We start from the raw sequence: 12587 nt of genomic DNA, 5'->3' as shown, positions 1-12587 counted from the left end.
GAGACACTAAATACACCCTTCACACACTGTGCCCTTACACACAAACACACACACACACAAACTGCACTCATACAATGCACTCTTCACACGGACACACACACATACTGCACCCCTCACACACACACACACACACACTTCCCCCACTGCACACCAAACACACACACTAACTACACCCTTCACACACTGCACCCTACATCCACACTCACATTGCACTCACACACTGCTCCCTTTACACAGGCACACACACTACACCTTTCATACACACATTGCACCATTCATACACATTGCGCCTTTCATACACACTGCGACTTTCACACACACACACTGCACCCCTCACACACACTGCAGCCTTCACACACACTGCACCCCTCACACACACACACACACACTGCACCCCTCACATACACACATACACACACACACATTGAACCCTTCAAGAGCATTGAAACAACTTGCTCACTTTGAGAGGGGGCGTACTTGTCATTGGTGATGACAAAACACCCCCTCTCTGGCACTGCCCCCTTCTCAGTTGGCCACTGTGACTCAAAAATGCCCAGGTCGAATTTCTTTCCCAGTCCTTCCCTGTTCCTGAGTATTTGCTTACATGTGCTACTAGGAAAGTAATGCCTGTCCTATCTGGGTCTCTGTGGTGTAACCAAAGCTACAGTCGCCCGGGAAAGAAATGTGCGCCCCCACCTACCTTGAAACCCTCCCCCACCTCCCCCCTCTCTCCTCCCTTACTTCCCCCTTAGTGCCATTCACCCTGTCACTCTAGTTTTTTAGTTAATTCAACATATGTAAAGACAATAGTATTTGTCAATAAAGAGCATTAATTTCTTTATGAATAAACACTTATTAATGCAATAGAAAAAAAATACTGGTGACAAATGTAAGCATGTTTTGTGTGTTTGAATGTATTTGTGTGTAGTGTTGGCATTTGAATGCCGTTGTATGTTTGTATGTACTATTGCTATTTAAAAGCAGTGATGCACTTGTGTTTAGTGCTTGTGTTTGAATGTGTTTGTGTGTAGAGTTGGTGTTTCATTGTTGGGATGTATGTACATACACTGCCCCGCAAATACACACTGAAATACACACAGACACACACATTGACACATACACTGACAAGCATGTACACACTGACTCATACACACATAGATACACACCGACTCATACACACACTAAAACACACAGATACGCACTAACACACAGATATACAGATGTACACATACAGACACAAATGCACACATGTACACACACTGGCATACAGGCACACACATATAACACATATACATAAATGACACATACACACACAGACAAACACAGCTAACACATACACACACATATTACACATACACACAGATAACCCATACACGCACAGATAACACATACACACGTATACACACATATAGACATTTACAAAAAAAGATTACAATTTACAGATTTTTAGCCACCCTTCTACTTTCATACCTTTTTGGTGCAGGGACTTCCCTCGGGTCCATTAGCATCTGGTTGGGTCTGATAGGAGTCAGGTTCAGACTCTCCCTTCTCTCTGGTCCTCGCCTCTCTTACTCTCATGTGCGGCTGGGGGAAGTGCAATGTACTCACTTGCGCCCAGTACCTGACTGGGCCACTGATCAACAATGACTGTCGGGTGGCCCTAAGTGCATGATGGGCAACTCGATGGGCCCATTCAGCTTGTTCCCCCTGATTTTAGCATTATGGGCAGCCGCACCGCCACTCCACCCGGTAGTAACGTCATAGTTGAGTCAAGTAGATTTAAAATCTATGTTAGCTCATTCTTTGTCTTTGTCAGGTTTATTTACTTAAATGAGAAATGTAAGGAATTTAGATTTTATTTACCAAGTGAATTCCAGTTCAGCTACATATGCATTACTTTGATATTCTCTTTGAATTCCTTTAAATTCCAGTCACTCTTACTTTAGTGATTATCCCTGTTTGTCTTTTCAGTTTTGTATTGAATATCTGATATTCTTATTCTCATATTTTACTATGTTGGGGTTTGCTGATTTATTCCAAGTTGACTCCAAGCGAATTCTTTTCATTTTGAAGTTTGACATGGTGTTTCTTGGTTTCCTTTTTCTCATTGTCTCTCATCTTGACCAGATGAGTCTGCGTTATACTATTTGTTGCCCAGCAATATGTCTCATTTTTGGACTACTTCATTATCTTATATGTATGATTTTAAATAATATATTTACTAATGTTTATCATTAGATGATGGGGGAGGTCTTTTTTTTGTAGTAGTATCATAAAGTATCAATAAACTGGAGCCCATACATCCCAACTAGGGAGATTACCCATTTTGGGCCTGCATTGTACTGCCCCTATTTTCTTGGAGCTCCATATTGTTGGTGTACCTGAGTGCACAACAGCTCCACCACAATAATACTTACATTAGGCCACACCTAACATGGGCTGTAAAATACCTTTATATGTTCAAAGTTCAGGTAGTCTGGGATTTTAGACCCAATAACAATGCTAATAAAAACTAGAGCTATAAAATGTTTTAAATACCATTATGACTGCGCCCCGGTGCACAAAGCAAGGCCCATAAAGACCTGGTTGGATGAGTTCAATTTGGAATTTGACTGGTATACTTTGCTCAGCTGTTACTGTGAAGTCATATGTAAAAGTAGCAAATATCATGTTAAGAGCCTTAATGATAATATATATCCATATAGTTATGCAAACCAGTATAATCCAACTGATATATTAGATACGTTTGCTGTCTGATAATCGAAGGGTTGTGGGTATTTAGTTAACATAATTAATTCTTCACTAATGTAATTCATATTTTGCAGTATATTTAAATAGGGAACAGGTATGTAACTGCTGAATAAATCACAACAACGTTTATAGCTCCTACTCAATGGTCTCACTATCACCTTAACCAGGATTGGGACGTCGAAGGGTAAGAAAGTGGGAAGCCTTGCTGCCTAGCCTACTCACCCTACCATTTTCCGTGCTGTTGGATAGAGTTTAGATAGAAAATAGGGTACCTGCTCAATTTTCCATCATTTACTGGTGATGGTTGAAAGGTTAATGTAATCTGAACTAGTGCATACTATCTTGTCCAAACACTCTTCAACCCATCTTCTGGTCTGTGAGTGTATATTGTAAATATATATATATATATATATATATATATATATATATATATATATATATAGGAGGAATCTTCACAATGGTTTCTATTTCCTCTCATTCTTTGGTGGTAGATGTGGGATAAACCCAATCAAGCTGCAATGATCATTATGACTGGAAGATAGTATGACCCTCAGGGCTGAACTGGGACACAAATTCAAAGGCAGTTAAAGACAGAGCCGCCCAAAAAGAAGGGAGGGACCAAAAGGGGGGGAGTGTTATGCCACCCCAAAATTAGGATGTTAGTTTAATTCCTCCAGGGCATCCCACATGCAGAACACTGGTAAAGTGGTTTTAGATGGGAAAATGCCCGTTTTTGTTTATGTGCAGCACAAACAAATTTAAAGATATGCATGTGTTGTTTCCTAGCGACTTGTCTCTGGTGCCTGCAACTGGGACAGGGCTGGAAAAGGGTATTGAGCAAAATGTATTTTTATATGTTTGGAGGCTGCTTCTGTGATTAAATGTGTATAGAAGAGGCTGTTTGTGGTGCAGTGTATGTGTAAAGGGATCTGTTTGTAGTGTACTATTGATACCGGAGAAACTGACGGAAGCAAAGCACAGAGAGATGGACACAGGTTTCTTCAGGAAGGAAGAGATTCTTTATTGGATCACCGATCGGGACTCAGAGGGACTTATGTCACCAAAATACAACAAGATCTGAGCCCAGAACTGACTGTGTAAATGCATGATATAGACATATAGCTCCTCCTATAGTTAACTCTACCCACATATACTCTTTACACAATCAGCTGAACAAAGCCTAACTTCCCTCACCTGTTAGACCACATGGCTCACCCAGAACAATGGAGGAGGGGGAAGTGTTTTCAGTTTCTGCATTCCTGCATTTGCTCAATACAGTGTTGATTGTATCTTAGCTATGTGTAACTGATACACCAACATTTACACATATGCCACATGGCACTCTTGTCCTAGTAAATTTATTTTTACTGAGATTCCACCACATTCCCCCCTTTTGATGCTTCTGATATTTCACAATTCCAGATGCATCACTTAACCATAGTTTGCTTACACCTCAGGTTGCCATGAATCAGAACAGACCTCGTAAGCATCTTAGCATCATTACAAATTCCTTCAGCACTCCTCATTCTGAATATATTCTCTCTGGGCTAAGGGTTCATACTTGCAAACAGCCATTACATGCGCAGCTGGTTTCCTTTCTGTTGTGCTCTCTATGACACTCTGTATGGACCTAATTACCAATGGAACCAAACATGGTAGAAAGAGACACACTATAATCAACATGACTCCTCCTTCCAATGTCTTGATCCCTCCAAGCTGTTCGTACCTACTTCCAAACCAACTACTAGAATTGTACCCGTTCCAGGCTTAAGTCGGTACATGCGTCAGTTTAGCCATGTGGCTTGTGAGATCAGCCACTGCCTGCCCTTCATCATCTATGTGCAGACAACAGTTGCTGAGATTGAACTTTCCACATACACCTCCTTCTATTTGCACTGGAAGTGAATGGAGGACTTTATCAACAGCCCAACTGGTTTACCTGGTAAGAAGGCTATGTGCTTTACAGAGGAATCCATAATTGCCTAATGGTAGAATGAGGCTTGAATCCCTGTATTAGAATACAATAACACTTCATGGGCATACAGTTTGGCTGTTAACCAGTTCCCTCACATATTACATCCTTCCTATTGGCAATGAAGCGCGCTAAGGTAGCCAGTGCCACTCATTATCTTCCCATTCAAGGATGCTAGCTTCTTTTTATGATTCACATCATAAACTTTAACTCCCAAGGTCTCTCCTGTTTCAATTGGCAACAAGAAGAAGGATGGTTTGAGCATACCCAACACACATGCCCCTTCCCAGTCCTGTGGTAACTCCGAATAGGCTTTCTTACCACAGATCCAGTACAAATTTGCTGGGGCTCTCCAGTTAGATGTGATGGATAAATCAAACCACACATCCTTTAAATTGGTATAAATTGCAAACGGATTAGGTGGTTCTGAGACATTTGAAGCCGACCACCAAGTTGTATTCTTTGTATCATCCTCATAAGCTTTTTGCCCTAGACAAGTTAATTCTCCTACAGATGTGTTAAACATTATTCCTTTTCTTGCTATGCAAACATAACCTATGATGGAGGTCTTTAATCTCCACTCAGATTTACCTCTAACACTCATCTGATAATCGGCTTGTGAGGATATTAATTGGTCAACTGCCTCAGAACCGGACATTACCTCCTTTGCTTCCCAAGGCCATTGGTCTCCCATGTTAGTATCTCCACACACATAGCAGTTGGTAACATTAAGACTACCGGCAATACTCTCAGCTAAATCTATGAACAGGTTTTTAGCGTTATGGGGGATCTTATTATCTATACTCATCTCTTCATAAAACGAATGGAATACCTGATGAGTTTGGGAGGTTACCGTATCAGTCTCTATCCCTATAAACAATACTGTCCCAGGATCTAAACCCGTCCCATATATTTGAAACCCAAATAAATTACCATATTTATCTAAGAACTTGTCGGGGTTATTTATAAGTATATGGATTGGATTGCATTCCATAGACTTACAGTATGGATTGGTAGACAACTTAGTCACAATCATATCCTTGTCTGCTGTCTGTCCCCAAGTTGCCCACCCCACACAAGACCAATATGGGCAAAAATTATATTCTCTATTTGGGCATCTCGGACTCACATACTTATTTTTACTACTGGGACAAATATATTTATCATTAGACCCATATGTTCTCTCCCATCTAAGATCCCCACATACATTCCACGGCTTTCTACCACTTGATATCGCCTTGCATGCATCAAATAGCAGAACACCCGAAGAATGTACGGATTCTAACACCGTTTTGTTTATTAGGGTCCCCTGAGGATCTCCATTCCTGAGAATCAACCAAATTGTACGGGGTTGATACTCTGGACTGAAGCACTTAGGTTCTCCTACTCCTAAATGGCACACACTATATTCTATATTTATGTATCTACATCTTGATACATCTCCGTTACATTCATATTGTGAATGCCAAATTAGGGTCTGGGAAATATGGTTACCTGTTCTTGTAGTCTTAATGCATACCTCACAGCTAGGAGTGTCGGTACCTCTACCTTCCTGAATATAAAAAGACACAAAAATATACATTATCAAAAGCACTTCTTTCGACGTCTTCATCCTCAGTCTTCGTCCGTGCGATGGCACCTCAGCTTCCAGGCTGTAAGGGCTGCAGGGAATGGAGTTCTGCTCTTCTTCACAGAGGTCCCTTCGAGACACCCTGGCTATAATACGTGGGTGAGTGGTCAGGCTTTATTATGGCCGTCAAAAACACTCACTTGTAGATCTTTGTTGATGTTCCCTTTTAACAATATTATCTTCGCAAAAAACACTTTTAATCCAACTCGGTCACACGCTTCAACTGGATCTTGCAAGGATTCTCTGGATCTATGGTAGCTTGTCAGGAATCTGCCGCTGGTTTTTTTACCCTAGAGTGATGAATCCACTGAGTCACTTCTACAACCTTTACAACTGTTGGGGTAGATAAAAGAACAACATAGGGACCTCTCCACTTGGAACCTAATGGAACAGTGTTCCATTTTTTTATCCACACTTGATCCCCTGGATGGTAAGAATGAACAGGTGGATAAATATTCACAGGTAATCTATCTTGTACCCATTTCTGTACCTCCTCCATAGTTTTACCCAACTCTACAACCTGCTGCCGGGTAATTCCTTCTCCCAACTGACTCAAATCCCCCCTTAAGTTACCAAGTATGGAAGGTGGATGCCCATACATAATTTTTCAGCAGTACCCCAGAAAAAAAAAAAAGCATCTTTGAGGTCTAGGAAGGTATAGTAGGTTGCCCCACCTGGTATTAAAGCAAGCAGATTATAGGGGATGGGTACCACTGGGTGTATATTGACTACTGCATTATAAACTGCGTTTAGATCTTGTACAGGATGATACTCATCTGATCCCGACTTCTGAACAGGTAATAATGGAGTGTTCCAAGGGGAGGTACAGAATTTTAGGATGTCATACTTTACACACTTATCCACATAGGTTTGTATATTTTCCTTAGCCCTCTATAATATATGGTACTAACTAAGGCTAACAGGATATGCTCCAAGCTTTGATTCAATGTGTATTGGTGGAATATTGAGAGCAAGTCCTGGAGGATTATTCTCTGTCCATATTCTTGAAATGTCAAATAAGGATTCATCACTCTTAGGGTCTGTATTTGTTATTATAGAGTAGAAGTGCCATTCTTCTTCCCTTTGCACCGATACTGATATTATGCCTGGTGATCTATTAAACTTCAGAGACGTTGATCCGTTGGGTTTAAAAGTTATCTGGGCTTGAAGCTTTGATAATAGATCTCGTCCTAGAAGCTGAACTGGACACTCCAGCATATATAGGAACTGGTGCTTAACAAAATGGCCTCCTAGAATACAAGTATGACTCCTGAGAATTGGTCTAGCAGCGCTTTTCCCAGTAGCTCCTATCATAATTATAGTCTTCCTGAAGGAGGAGCAACTAGGTTAGTTACCACAGAGTACTCAGCACCAGTGTCAATCATGAAAGAGCTCCTCTTTCCCTCTATTGATACATCGACCATAGGCTGCACTCGGCTAAAGGGGGATGGAGCCCAGTCGGTATCAATAGTCGTCCATGACAGTGTCAGCCAGACCGACAAAATCTCTATCTTCTCTATCCCTTAATCTCTAGGTAGGGGAATAGTATCTACTTCCCTGAACACCTCCTCTGTTACTACTGTCATTCCCTCCAAGACTTTCTCTATAGCCACCTCTGTAACCATCTCGTAACCTTCTCTCTTGTCTTATCTATAACTTGCTTTATATTCCCTCTGTGGGCAGTCACTTTTCCAATATCCTTCCTCTCTACAATACGCACAGTGATTCCTACTTCCTCCCTTACTCAGGCTATTCTCAACTCCTCTATTCACCTCCCTTCCCTGTCTCTCTACACTTATGATAGCTACAGCTAGCATATCTGCCTTCATCCTCATTTTACGTTCTTCCTCCTGCTTTGTTTCAATCTCCCTGTTCATATACACCTGAACTGTGATATGGACATTCCTACAAATCCCTTTAACTTTAGCAATTTTCTTTTGATATCACCTTGGGTCTGGCTGACAAATGCTGAGTTGTTCATTCGAGAGTTCTCAGGGGCCTCTGGATTAAAAGGAGTATATAATCTATATGACTCCAGCAATCTCTCATAGAAAGCACTAGGTGACTCGTCTGCTTTCGTAAAGGAATTATGGGTCTTCCGATTAAACATATCAGTCATGGTGAACGGGACATAAACAAATACAGGGTCTGACAACTGTAATTGACCATTAATATCAATGTGTGGGGGACCAGGGGTAAGCTGCAGTGGCATTTGTAAATGTCAAAGTTGGAGGGCACCGGTCATTTGTCAGGTTAGGGTGGGACTTAGATAGGGTTGTTTAGTCATAGGTTCCGGTCGGGGAGTGGTGAGGTAGGTGGAAATGGATAAATTAATTTTACTGGTCAGTAACTCGGTTAACAAAATGTTTCGGACAGGGCTAGGAGGAGCCTGACCAGTAACCAAAAATGGTTAAAGTGTATTCCAGCGTCCTATACCATTGACCATTTCATCCAGTTGTATTTCAAAACTAATTTACTGTTACTAAAGGCACACAAGGCTCAGTAATTATAGTGTTATGTCAGTGGTTATGGTGTCTTCAGTGATTATGGTATTATCAGTGGTTATGGTATTATCAGTGGTTATGGTATTATCAGTGGTTATGGTGTTTTCAGTAGTTATGGTGTTTTCAGTGGTTATGGTGTTTTCAGTGGTTATGGTATTATCAGTGGTTAGGGTGTTTTCAGTGGTTATGGTATTATCAGTGGTTATGGTATTATCAGTGGTTATGGTGTTTTCAGTGGTTATGGTATTATCAGTGGTTATGGTGTTTTCAGTGGTTATGGTGTTTTCAGTAGTTATGGTGTTTTCAGTAGTTATGGTGTTTTCAGTGGTTATGGTGTTTTCAGTGGTTATGGCGTTTTCAGTGGTTATGGTGTTTTGTAATTGCTGAGAATTATCTGATTTCAGTGGATTCAGTTACTGTTATTAAGAATTCTCCTCACAATTTTGACTGAGAATAATAAAACTGAATACAAAGAACCAGTTGGGGGGGTAGGTAGGCACAGAAAAAGGAGGGGACAGGCATCTGAGAGCCAGAGACAATTAGAGCACAGGGGGACATACCAGCTGCACCAGTTTTTGCTAAAGAATTTAGTTGAGGGATGGTCAGATGGGTCAGATTCCATTGGGGATGGACAGACCAGTTTTGATAACCATCTAGTAACACAAACTGTGTTAACAGTCAAAAACTGGTCATTCTCTACTATATAAGGTAGTCCCCAAAATCACACACATTATATCCCTTTTTAAAGTTATTTAGCATACATTCTAAGGGATCAACAATCTTTAAATTCCGGCGCTGCCATACTTAGCAACTAATTCAAAGAAACACAACAAACACACCTACAACAGTCACATTTGTTTCCCTGGCAACAGCACCATGTGGCACAGTTACTAGGTCAAACTCATACAACAAAACATACAGGGAATTCCCGTACACACACAGCTGTTACACCAGTCACTAAGTAACTAATACTGTGCTCTTTGGCGAAACTATACAGTCACCGACGCTATAATTCCCTATATCTGAATTACCCGTCTATAACATACCCCAGTAACATCGTCTTTACAAACAGTAGTTATAGTACGGTTAGCATTGGTTAGAGTACAATTTAAAGTCACAGTTCAATTAGTAGTGGTTATGGTGTTAAACATACAACATAGACAACAGTTATTAGTAGTTATTTACAATATCAGTAGTTATTATACATGGTTATGGTACCGTGCGCTATAATACAGTTACACACTATTCACACTCTCGCTAGACGGCAGAGCTCGCGCTATCTAACAAGATATACACTTTACTAAACAATCTTTAACACATTTACAATCCCAACTAAACTATTGGCCAGTACCTTGAATGGACTACCTAAAACTATATACACCCGTTTTGGTTAGCCACACTGCCCAAGCACCACATATAGCGAACTAGAGGACCGAATTTACACAGACGCCTCTTAGTCTATTACTCTATCAAAAATCTAGTGGGTTCCAAATTTACACGCCTTCCCACTTAGCCAAGATAGGTTGAGAGCTAGCGAACCGAATTTACACAGACGCCGCTTAGTCTCCCGGTCCCTCCGACCTAGCGAACGTAATATACACCCTAGAACGCTAGTCTAGACAAGACACCGGTGTCCGGCTAGGGCTATTTACACAGGACCCCGCCTGACTCCAAACCAAATCAAACGGTCTTACTAAAGAGCGTTCGATTGAGCGGTGCGCCTTCGCTCCTTCCCTCCGACAGAGGGGGCAGATTCCATACACAGATTTAAACCCCTTTTGGGCCTACCGCACAATCGGTATACCCCTAGTGGGTCTGCCGTCTAAAACAGCTGACGGAAGCAAAGCACAGAGAGATGGACACAGGTTTCTTCAGGAAGGAAGAGATTCTTTATTGGATCACCGATCGGGACTCAGGGGGACTTATGTCACCAAAATACAACAAGAACTGAGCCCAGAACTGACTGTGTAAATGCATGATATAGACATATAGCTCCTCCTATAGTTAACTCTACCCACATATACTCTTTACACAATCAGCTGAACAAAGCCTAACTTCCCTCACCTGTTAGACCACATGGCTCACCCAGAACAATGGAGGAGGGGGAAGTGTTTTCAGTTTCTGCATTCCTGCATTTGCTCAATAGAGTGTTGATTGTATCTTAGCTATGTGTAACTGATACACCAACATTTACACATATGCCACATGGCACTCTTGTCCTAGTAAATTTATTTTTACTGAGATTCCACCACACTATGTGTGGCTGGGGGCTTTAGACTGTGTGTGTTTCTGGGCTGTAAACTGTGTGTGCATATTTATATAGTGGCTGTAGAAATTGTGAGTTTTATAGGACCTGCATAGTGCGTGTTTTTAATGGTTAATGTGTGTATCAAGGAGCTGCAGTATGTATGTGTGTATAGGATTTCCATTGTTTGTGTATCTCTCTAGTGTGTTATATAAATGTCTAGGTTTTGTAGTGCACATGTGTGCATAGGTACTGTGTGTATAGGGGGTATGTGCATACGGGATGTAGTGGGAGTATAAAGTGTGTGTTACTAAAATAAGGCATAGTATGCGTATCAGAGGTAATTATCTGTATAGGGGATATGGTGTGTGTTTAAGGAGTAGAGGGTGTTTATAGAGGTTATAGACGGTGTATAGGGTGTGTACAGATGGTATAGAAAGAAAGTGTGTGAGTGGGCCTTTCACAAACTGACAGGAAGGTCAAAAGAACTCCTTACACAGCCCTGCGCTCCATAACTTCACAGAGAGAGCATTGTGTTATGTTCCAATATCAGGTACAGACCACTTTCTAGATGACTCATAGCAATGGAGCCACAAGGACACCCTTAAAGTGATCTGCACCCTTTACTAGTGCAGGTTAGGGAGCTCCCCACTGGACCACAGGAGAAGATATCAGGAGGTGGGGAGAACATACACACACACAGAAAACACTCAAATACCCCCCATGTGCTCACAATTCAGTCACCATACAACTCTCAACCAGCACACACAGACAACCTCAGCCTTCCTCATACAACTCTCAATCACTTTCACACACTCTCCAACCCCATACACACATCACTTACAGAAACAGAGTATAGGGCTCTAAGAAGGGGGTCCCAATCCTGCACCTTTACTAGGAGATATATCATTTCCAAGTGTACTATAAGAAGGATTTGTGTATGTTAGGTTAGGGTGCAACATTTACCCGGGGTAATACAATACCTTCTAATAATTTATATAATAAAAACATGTCAGTCTGTGTATCAGAAAGCATGGTATTTTAAAATGTATTTTATTCCATTAATCTCCCCATACAGTTTACATTCTCAATTCTCACATAACGGTCTATGCTAGGAAGAGAATGGGAAATGTTTATAAATCTCTATTCGCTGAAACATAAAGTAGCAAAAAACCAAAATGTGTAAAATATTATTATTAATCTTCTTCCATTAGGTACTTACATTTTTTGTCACTGCTATTCCACTTGTTGCATCTTCATCAACCTGCTAGAAACCTGAAGCTGAGCAAAGGTAACTTTTCATAGTCTTTACATAGATACATTAGACCTTTGTTACTGTAATAAACAGAGGTAGCAAAGGGCATGTAATGTTTTTTTTTTCTAGACTGTTTCCTGGTTCTCAAGCAAAACATGTACATATTAACTTTATTATTATTATTATTATTATTGTCATTATTGTTGTTGCTAGCATGATGCAAAGATATA

General features: G+C 40.9%; 1 protein-coding gene across 1 annotated transcript in view; it reads right to left on the bottom strand.

Moving 5' to 3' along the window:
- Nucleotides 1-12383, bottom strand: part of LOC134601057 (NACHT, LRR and PYD domains-containing protein 14-like) — a 55130-nt gene extending 42747 nt beyond the window's left edge. Inside the window, exon 1 of the mRNA XM_063445474.1 lies at nt 12325-12383. The gene's annotated coding sequence lies outside the window, so the exon portion shown is untranslated. The remainder of the gene's footprint in view (nt 1-12324) is intronic.
- Between the last annotated feature and the right edge of the window lie 204 nt (nt 12384-12587).

Source organism: Pelobates fuscus, chromosome 3 (assembly GCF_036172605.1).
Source record: "Pelobates fuscus isolate aPelFus1 chromosome 3, aPelFus1.pri, whole genome shotgun sequence".
Lineage (NCBI taxonomy): Eukaryota > Metazoa > Chordata > Amphibia > Anura > Pelobatidae > Pelobates > Pelobates fuscus.
Note: the sequence above shows the minus strand (reverse complement) of the source record. Positions and strands in the feature narration are given on the sequence as shown.